The sequence below is a fragment of the Bos grunniens genome, chromosome 3 (assembly GCF_055505025.1).
Source record: "Bos grunniens cultivar Pamir isolate PY7600 chromosome 3, Bosgru_T2T1.0, whole genome shotgun sequence".
NCBI lineage: Eukaryota > Metazoa > Chordata > Mammalia > Artiodactyla > Bovidae > Bos > Bos grunniens.
The window spans coordinates 30,943,792-30,951,993 of record NC_141167.1 but is presented as its reverse complement, the minus strand read 5'-3'; the positions used below and the strand labels follow the sequence as shown (position 1 = coordinate 30,951,993).

The 8,202-nt window shown below is 43.0% G+C and overlaps 1 long non-coding RNA gene across 1 annotated transcript in view; it reads left to right on the top strand.

The window, feature by feature from the left end:
* The first annotated feature begins 1,061 nt into the window (after positions 1-1,061).
* The window catches only part of LOC147375416 (uncharacterized), a 30,458-nt gene continuing 23,317 nt past the window's right edge, over positions 1,062-8,202 (top strand). Inside the window, exon 1 of the long non-coding RNA XR_015161536.1 lies at positions 1,062-1,574. This is a non-coding gene — a long non-coding RNA (uncharacterized LOC147375416). The remainder of the gene's footprint in view (positions 1,575-8,202) is intronic.

Below are 8,202 nucleotides of genomic sequence, written 5' to 3'. Positions count from 1 at the left end.
ATCTGTAGAAGATTGGTCAAGTTGTTCCACATTAGGGAAAGGTTCCCCTTGACATTCGGCCAGTGGCACAGTTGGAAAATACCTACATCCATCCCCAGTGTGATGGTATCCATGGAAAATCATGTTAAGGCATTATAGTAGTTCAGTTCAGTCGCTCAGTCATATCTCTCTCTTTGCAACCCCATGAATCGCAGCATGCCAGGCCTCCCTGTCCATCACCAACTCCTGGAGTTCACTCAAACTCATGTCCATTGAGTTGGTGATGCCATCCAGCCATCTCATCCTCTGTTGTCCCCTTTTCCTCCTGCCCCCAATCCCTACCAGCATGAGTCTTTTCCAATGAGTCAACTCTCTGCATGAGGTGGCCAAAGTATTGAAGTTTCAGCTTTAGCATTAGTCCTTCCCATGAACACCCAGGGCTGATCTCCTTTAGGATGGACTGGTTGGATCTCCTTGCAGTCCAAGGGACTCTCAAGAGTCTTTTCAACAGTTCAAAAGCATCAATTCTTTGGCGCTCAGCTTTCTTCACAGTCCAACTCTCACCTCCATACATGACCACTGGAAAAACCACAGCCTTGACTAGATGGACCTTTGCTGGCAAAGTAATCCAGATTGGTCATAACTTTCCTTCCAAGGAGTAAGAGTCTTTTAACTTCATGGCTGCAGTCACCATCTGCAGTGATTTTGGAGCCCAAAAAATAAAGTCTGACACTGTTGCCACTGTTTCCCCATCTATTTTCCATGAAGTGATGGGACCAGATGCCATGATCTTAGTTATAGTAGTTAGGCTTCGGTTATGTCAGAAAGCTGCCACTCATCTAGCAAACATGAGCCTTGCAGTACTATCACAAATGGTCTAGTGTGTGCAGTGATAAAAGAAAGACCAGACACACACGATGAGAGGTGTGCTGATGGGACTTGGTAGAGCTTCCCTGAGAACTGCTTGCTATGTGAACCCAAGTAACTTCAGCCACAAGAGGCAAGAAAGGTAATCTAGTCCAAATCCTAGATAGTAGGGATAGTTAAAAACACAGTGGCAACTACCTGATTGTGGTATAGGGGATCAGAGTCTTAATATATGTAAAAATTCACATATTAAAAAGATTTCTGGATAACAATATGAGGATATGTTTAACTACAGATAATGAAGTTCCTCTTAAGGTATGGCAGTTTGAGGGACAGACTAAGATTTTAGTCTTCTTGAGGGAGCTAAATTAAGGAAGAGTATACATTTGGGGTAATGTTGTTCCACGTTCTGTCCTCTGCACACTCCTGATTTCTTCTACTCTATTCTGTGATATAGATCCCAAAACAGCCTCAACCATTCACAAGGGAAGCTCTAGAGCTAGAATCCCTTTTTGATTTGTTGAGTTTATATGGCTATACTTTTATCTTGCCACATAGGTTGGTTATGGATACAGGCCAGTCTGGGAAGATACATGACCTTAGGCATGAGGTGGCCCTCTGCAGCTGAAACAATCCATGAAGGAGCTGATACGGGCTACATAAACCACATCCAGAAGCAACAAGCCCTTGGTGGAAGGATCCAGTACTGCATCAGCATCCACCATACAGTTGGTGCCATTTTTTGTCTTTGCTTTTTTTCCTCTGATGGCCTCATGGCATCTCTACTAGGGCATGGTAAAAATTCTGTCTGGAGGTGAAGTCTGCAAGTGAAGTAGGCAAACATGGTCATATCACACTTCTGGGGACTTTTATAAACTAGTAATTTAGAAAAATTGGTAAACGATTTTAACTTGGGTCAAAACTATATACATACACAATATATAGAAAGACTCTTGGCTTTGCATCATTTCTGGTGGGCTATGTGTACCAACTGGATCTCTAATCTATAACATCCCATCCCATGACTCATTCAGGATGAGTCCAAAGACTGAGAGCTGACTTTTAAAGCTGGACCTGGGTTACTGAGGGCAGTGGAAGGAACGTTTCTGGAATCAGCCTGGATGATTTTTGCCTCTGTGGCCAGAAAATTCACATCGAAGAATTATAACGTCTTCCTATTACTGGGCAGAATAGAAGACACTAGCCTGCCTATAATCCCTTTCCTCAAAGACCAATGATCACACTTAGTATTTCAAACTGATTACCTTAGTCTGAGTTCTCCCACAGGAGCAGAGCTTGAAACAAGGATACAAGTGCACGTAGTTTAAAGAAGGTCATGTGAACGGAAGGAACCCCAACGTAAAGGCACACACTGAGGTCCTGACACAGGGCAACTTTACCATTGCACTCCCTTTGCCTGAACTTTAGGGTCCATACCCTAAGATTTCATAGAGTCTTGGCTGAGGTGCTTTATACTACTTAAAACTAAAAAATTATGTAGGTCATCATCTTACCTAGAAGACTAGATCACAAACAACATCCTCTAACTTCACTTGCCATTCTACCTGCCTTTTCTCAACCATTTTAGAATCACTATCTTTAACATATCTTGGTGTTAAAGATACTGACTTATGCTTTGTTTTCAAATTTGTCTAAAGATGCACACTAGTCCCAGAATGCAAATCACTTGGCCCCCATCATTGCTTCTTTTTACATAAAATTGACAGAATCAACCAAACTTTAAAACCACAGGTATTACTGAAGACTTGGGATGTAATATAATGTTTCCCAACTAAGAGGTAAGATTGGCAACTGTGCCTCTGCCTTGAAGTCACCTTACATTCCTCATGAAAATGAGAACTGGCAACATTGAGACTTCTTTGTACAAAACATAAAATGCCTGGAAGATTTTACATCCATCACTGACATTGCGACAAGCATATTACATCTATCTTCAAGCTCCTTTGAAGATAGAATACAGGTGATATCGGTGTTGCAACCTCCACGCAGTGTCACCAACAGAGACTCTCTCCTGTACTTAAAGGATTGTGTATCTGGACACCTAAGTCCATTCTTGATTTCCAAAAGAGGTTGTTAGGCTGTTCTGGCCACTATGACTAGAGGCATGAAATTCAGAGTTCATTTCACCGTTTTATTATTTTTTAAAAACAAACAAGCTCACGTTTCTCTGTATGTCCTTTTTACCCTTTTAGTGGACCAAATTGGCTTGAAACAACAGTGGTAGGAAGGCATATAAAACTAAGGGGAAAAAACTAGTACTGGTTTTAAACCATCTAAGAATTAGACATGGTAAAACATGTCTCCACAACAAACTGAAAATTCTGCAAGAAATGGTAGTATTTTTCTCAACCTTAGTATGCACATCAGTTTTTGTAACACCAGATCCTGTAAGTACCAGATGCCAAGATGGGATTAAAAGTTTTGAGGGAAATGCCTTCATGAAAGGAGATATGAAAGAAGACTTGGGAGCCTGAGAGAGCCATCAGTCTGTTCTAGGCTGGACCGTAGAAGATAAATATTTCCATAAAAGCATCCAAGACAGCCTTGCTAAACCTTCCTTAAACTGTGTGACTCCTCAGGAGTACTTGAATTGTCAAAAGTTCCCCAGTCAACTAGAAAACGGTCTACCTTACACCGTTTCATGTATGTATGCCAGCCACGTTGTCCTTGGGTGCAGCCCTTGCAAGATGGGGCCATGATACAAATGTAGATAAGATTTCAAAGAGCAGGAAAGGCCCAAGATGCATCATGAATAATCATTAGCTGTGAATAGCCTGGGGAGAGAGTGGCCTTGGTGTGAATGCTTCAAGCAACCTAGAGGTGTGATAACTGGAGATTATAACTACCCTCCTTACTGGCAGACTCAAGAGAAGGTCCTGAACATTCAAGTGTTCCTTAAGCTGTGGAAAACCATAACACAGCGGGGCCTGAGGATTTTCTTAACTAGTAGTTGGATAAACCAAGAACAGGGATTCCCTGGTGGCTCAAATGGTAAGGAGTCTGCCTGCAATGCGGGAGATCCGGGTTCAATTCCTCGGTCGGAAAGATCCCCTGGAGAAGGAAATGGCAACCCACTCCAGTGTTCTTGTCTGGGAAATCCCATGGACAGAGGAGTCTGGCAGGCTATAGTCCATGGAGTCTCAAAGAGTTGGACACAACTGAGCAACTTCATATTCACCTTCAAACCAAGAACATTTGAGAGCTTAATTTAACAAAATGGGGAAAGTATCTTCAGAAATGAAAATGCTTATGCAGAAGAAATGAAACCATGTGGTAACCAAGTAGTTCCATGAAACACACTAGAAGAATCCTTACTCCAGAATAACATGCCATAATTTAATTAACTACTGCTGGTCATCCTCCAAAACTGGCCACAGATGATATCCGGCTTCCTACTCAAGGAATTTATGATCCCTATTCAAAGAAAATAGGGTTAACACTGTGTCCTTGCCTTTCCGGAACATTCCTGGAGAAGCAAAACTTTTTCATACAGGCTGTGATGAGTTGGACGCGGTAGCTGACAGAGCTCCTGAGATCAGTTCACATAACATGAACCCAGGCCATACTTGATCTGGTATTATCGCAAGTCCATGGTAAGGAAATGTATAGATCATGATGTTCCTAATTAAAGGTATCAGCAGAAGTTTCTTCTAGCATTAAAATTCCAGTCAATGTTCAATTCAGTTTAGTCACTTAGTCGTGCCTGACTCTTTGTGACCCCATGGACTGCAGCACACCAGGCCTCGCTGTCCATCACCAATTCCCAGAGTTTACCCAAATTCCTGTCCACTGAGTTGGTGATGCCATCCAACTATCTCATCCTCTGTCCCCTTCTCCTCCCACCTTCAGTCTTTCCCAGCATCAGGGTCTTTCCAAATGAGTCAGGTCTTCTCATCAGGTGGCCAAAGAATTGGAACTTCAGCTTTAGCATCAGTCCTTCCAATGAATATTCAGGACTGATTTCCTTTAGGATGGACTGGTTTGATCTCCTTGCAGTCCAAGGGACTCTCAAGAGCCTTCTCCAGCACCACAGTTCAAAAGCATCAATTCTTCAGCACTCAGCTTTCTTTATAGTCCAACTCTCACATCTGTACATGACTACTGGAAAAACCATAGCCTTGACTAGATGGACCTTTGTTGGCAAAGTAATGTCTCTGGTTTTGAATATGCTGTCTGGCTTGGTCATAACTTCTCTTCCAAGGAGCAAGTGTCTTTTAATTTCATGGCTACAGTCACCATCTGCAGTGATTTTTGGAGCCCCATAAAAGTAAAGTCTATCACTGTTTCCACTGTTTCCCCATCTATTTGCCATAAAGTGATGGTACCAGATGCCATGATCTTAGTTTACCTGCCTTAATAGTTGCTAACTCCTGTCCTACTCTTTGCGTCCCATGACTATAGCCCAACAGCCTCCTCTGTCCATGGGATTTTCCAGGCAATAATACTGGAGTGGGTTGCCGTTCCCTTCGATGGGGGATCTTCCCCACCCAGGGATTGAACCTGGATCTGCTGCACTGCAAGTGGATTCTCTACCACATTTTACAAGTCCAGCTACTAGGCTGGTACCTGGAGGAAACAAGTTACTGAATGGTCCCACTGGCCTCTTATTCCTTGATTAGGTAATCTTTCAGACTCTGATTTGTGAGGCTGGCTAGCAAAAGCTATCCTAGTTCAAATTTTCATTAAGCAGACAGGAAAACATGAAATCATTTTTGAATTAAGTGCTTCTCCACGGTGAGACTTTGGAGCATTGTGACCAATTGAGATGATACCTGGCCTTTCTCCATCTTACCTTTTTTTTTTTTTAAATCCAACATCTGAGAACACACTTCTATAATCTTGGTAGGAGTTGTGTTAAAAAATTAAATCTGCTCTTGACTTCCATAACAGAATGCATCGGCCATTGTCTGAGAGCCACACTTCAGTTTCATCATGAAATATCTTGACTTCAGATATTTATCTGTACTTCAGTCTATCCATTGAAAGAACTGATTGTCTTGAAAGGCCCTGACATCAGATTGCATATCATGAATTCAGACCCCCTCTTTGGTCTTGTGAGTATTACAAAGTCCTAAGAGGAGGTGGTTAACAGATCTTGTGATAAATGGCTGATAACAGGAATTAGCAGAGAAGCCTCCCAGCATCAGTTAAAGCTCTGAGACTATGAAGTCAAAAAAAAAAAGCAGGGATGCTGGCATGCAGGGATATAAAACCCACCAGATGACTGTCCCAAGAAAGACCCAGTGGACAATCTCATTACTAAAGCAGTAAGAAATATACTGATGGGAGGGAACTAGAATCAGAGAAACTCAGTGTTGGCTGTGTTCTGTAGGCTTGGGCTGAAAAATAAATATATTACAAATCTAGATTTTTCAAAGGTGATGAGGAGGATGGCATTATCAAGAATAATATAAACTAGGTGGTAGTGCTCAACCACCTGAACAGGGCTGACCAGGGAGAGTTGGGGATGCCTTGTTCTATTAGCTGTTTTCTTAAGGGCAAGACAGGCTACTAAAGACATGGCTCAACGTATACAACCAGAAGTCAGATATGGATGAGGCTCAGGGCAGTCATAATAGGCATGCTCTCTTGCCAGATTTCGAGATGTGAGCCTCATTTCAGACTTGGAAATAAGGACTAGAGAACATGATCATGCCCTGGATGAAAGACTCTACAACACTATGGCAAGTGGTGTTGTTCAGTTGCCAAGTCATGTCTGACTCAGACCCCATGGAATGCAGCATGCCAAGCTTCCCTGTCCTTCACCATCTCCTGCAGCTTGCTCAAACTCATTTCCATTGAGTTGGTGATGCCAGGTACATGATTCATGCCAGGTATATAGCAAGTGTACATGGTTATGATTTCTCACTTCTCCAAAGGGCCAAATTCTATGTAGCTGGGGCATCAGTGCTGTTGTCTTTTTCCAAATATTTTATGACTGAGACACAGGTCCCAACTCAACATTGATATCTGGAGATCCAGAGCATAATTGGGGTACCCCTGTTAAAGAAGTTACATGTTGGGCCAGATAATCAATGGAGTCCTGGCCCCACCTCACTGTCCGGACAACCCCCCTGGTCGTTTCCCTGATTGGTGAAAGTGAAAGTCACTCAGTCATGTCTGACTCTTTGACCTCATGAACTATACAGTCCATGGAATTCTCCAGGCCAGAATACTGGAGTGGGTAGCCATTCCCTTCTCTCAGGATCTTCCCAACCCAGGGATCAAACCCAGGTCTCCCACATTGCAGACCGATTCTTTACCATCTGAGCCACCAGGGAAGCCTGAGAATACTGTAGTAGGTAGCCTTTACCTTCTCCAGTGGATCTTCCAAATCTAGGAATTGAACTGGGGTCTCCTGCATTGCAGGCAGATTCTTTACCAGCTGAGCTATCAGGGAAGCCCCTGGTTGGTATTTGACTGTATAATCAGTATGAAAATGTTTGGTCTTTGGCACATTTCTTATATTGTTAGCTTATGAGGAAAGAACTGTCATAATGGAGAAGGCCAAAAGGAAGGACTCCAAAACTGGGCCTTTGGCCAAAATTGAAAATCAAATATTACATCCTGGAAAGAATTGGTTCCAAAAAGACACTCAGTTCAGTTCAGTCACTCAGTCGTGTCCGATTCTTTGCGATTCCATGAATCGCAGCACACCAGGCCTCCCTGTCCATCACCAACTCCTGGAGTTCACCCAGACTCACGTCCGTTGAGTCGGTGATGCCATCCAGCCATCTCATCCTCTGTCATCCCCTTCTCCTCCTGCCCTCAATCCCTCCCAGCATCAGTCTTTTCCAATGAGTCAACTCTTCACATGAGGTGGCCAAAGTACTGGAGTTTCAGCTTCAGCATCATTCCCTCCAAAGAAATCCCAGGGCTGATCTCCTTCAGAATGGACTGGTTGGATCTCCATGCAGTCCAAGGCACTCTCAAGAGTCTTCTCCAACACCACACTTCAAAGGCATCAATTCTTTGGCACTCGTTCTTCTTCACAGTCCAACTCTCACATCCATACATGACCACAGGAAAAACCATAACCTTGACTAGATGAACCTTTGTTGGCAAAGTAATGTCTCTGCTTTTGAATATGCTATCTAGGTTGGTCATAACTTTCCTTCCAAGGAGTAAGCACCTTTTAATTTCATGGCTGCAGTCCCCATCTGCAGTGATTTTGGAGCCCAAAAAAATAAAGTCTGACACTGCTTCCACTGTTTCCCCATCTATTTCCCATGAAGTGATGGGGCCAGATGCTATGATCTTCGTTTTCTGAATGTTGAGCTTTAAGCCAACTTTTTCACTCTCCACTTTCACTTTCATCAAGAGGCTTTTTAGTTC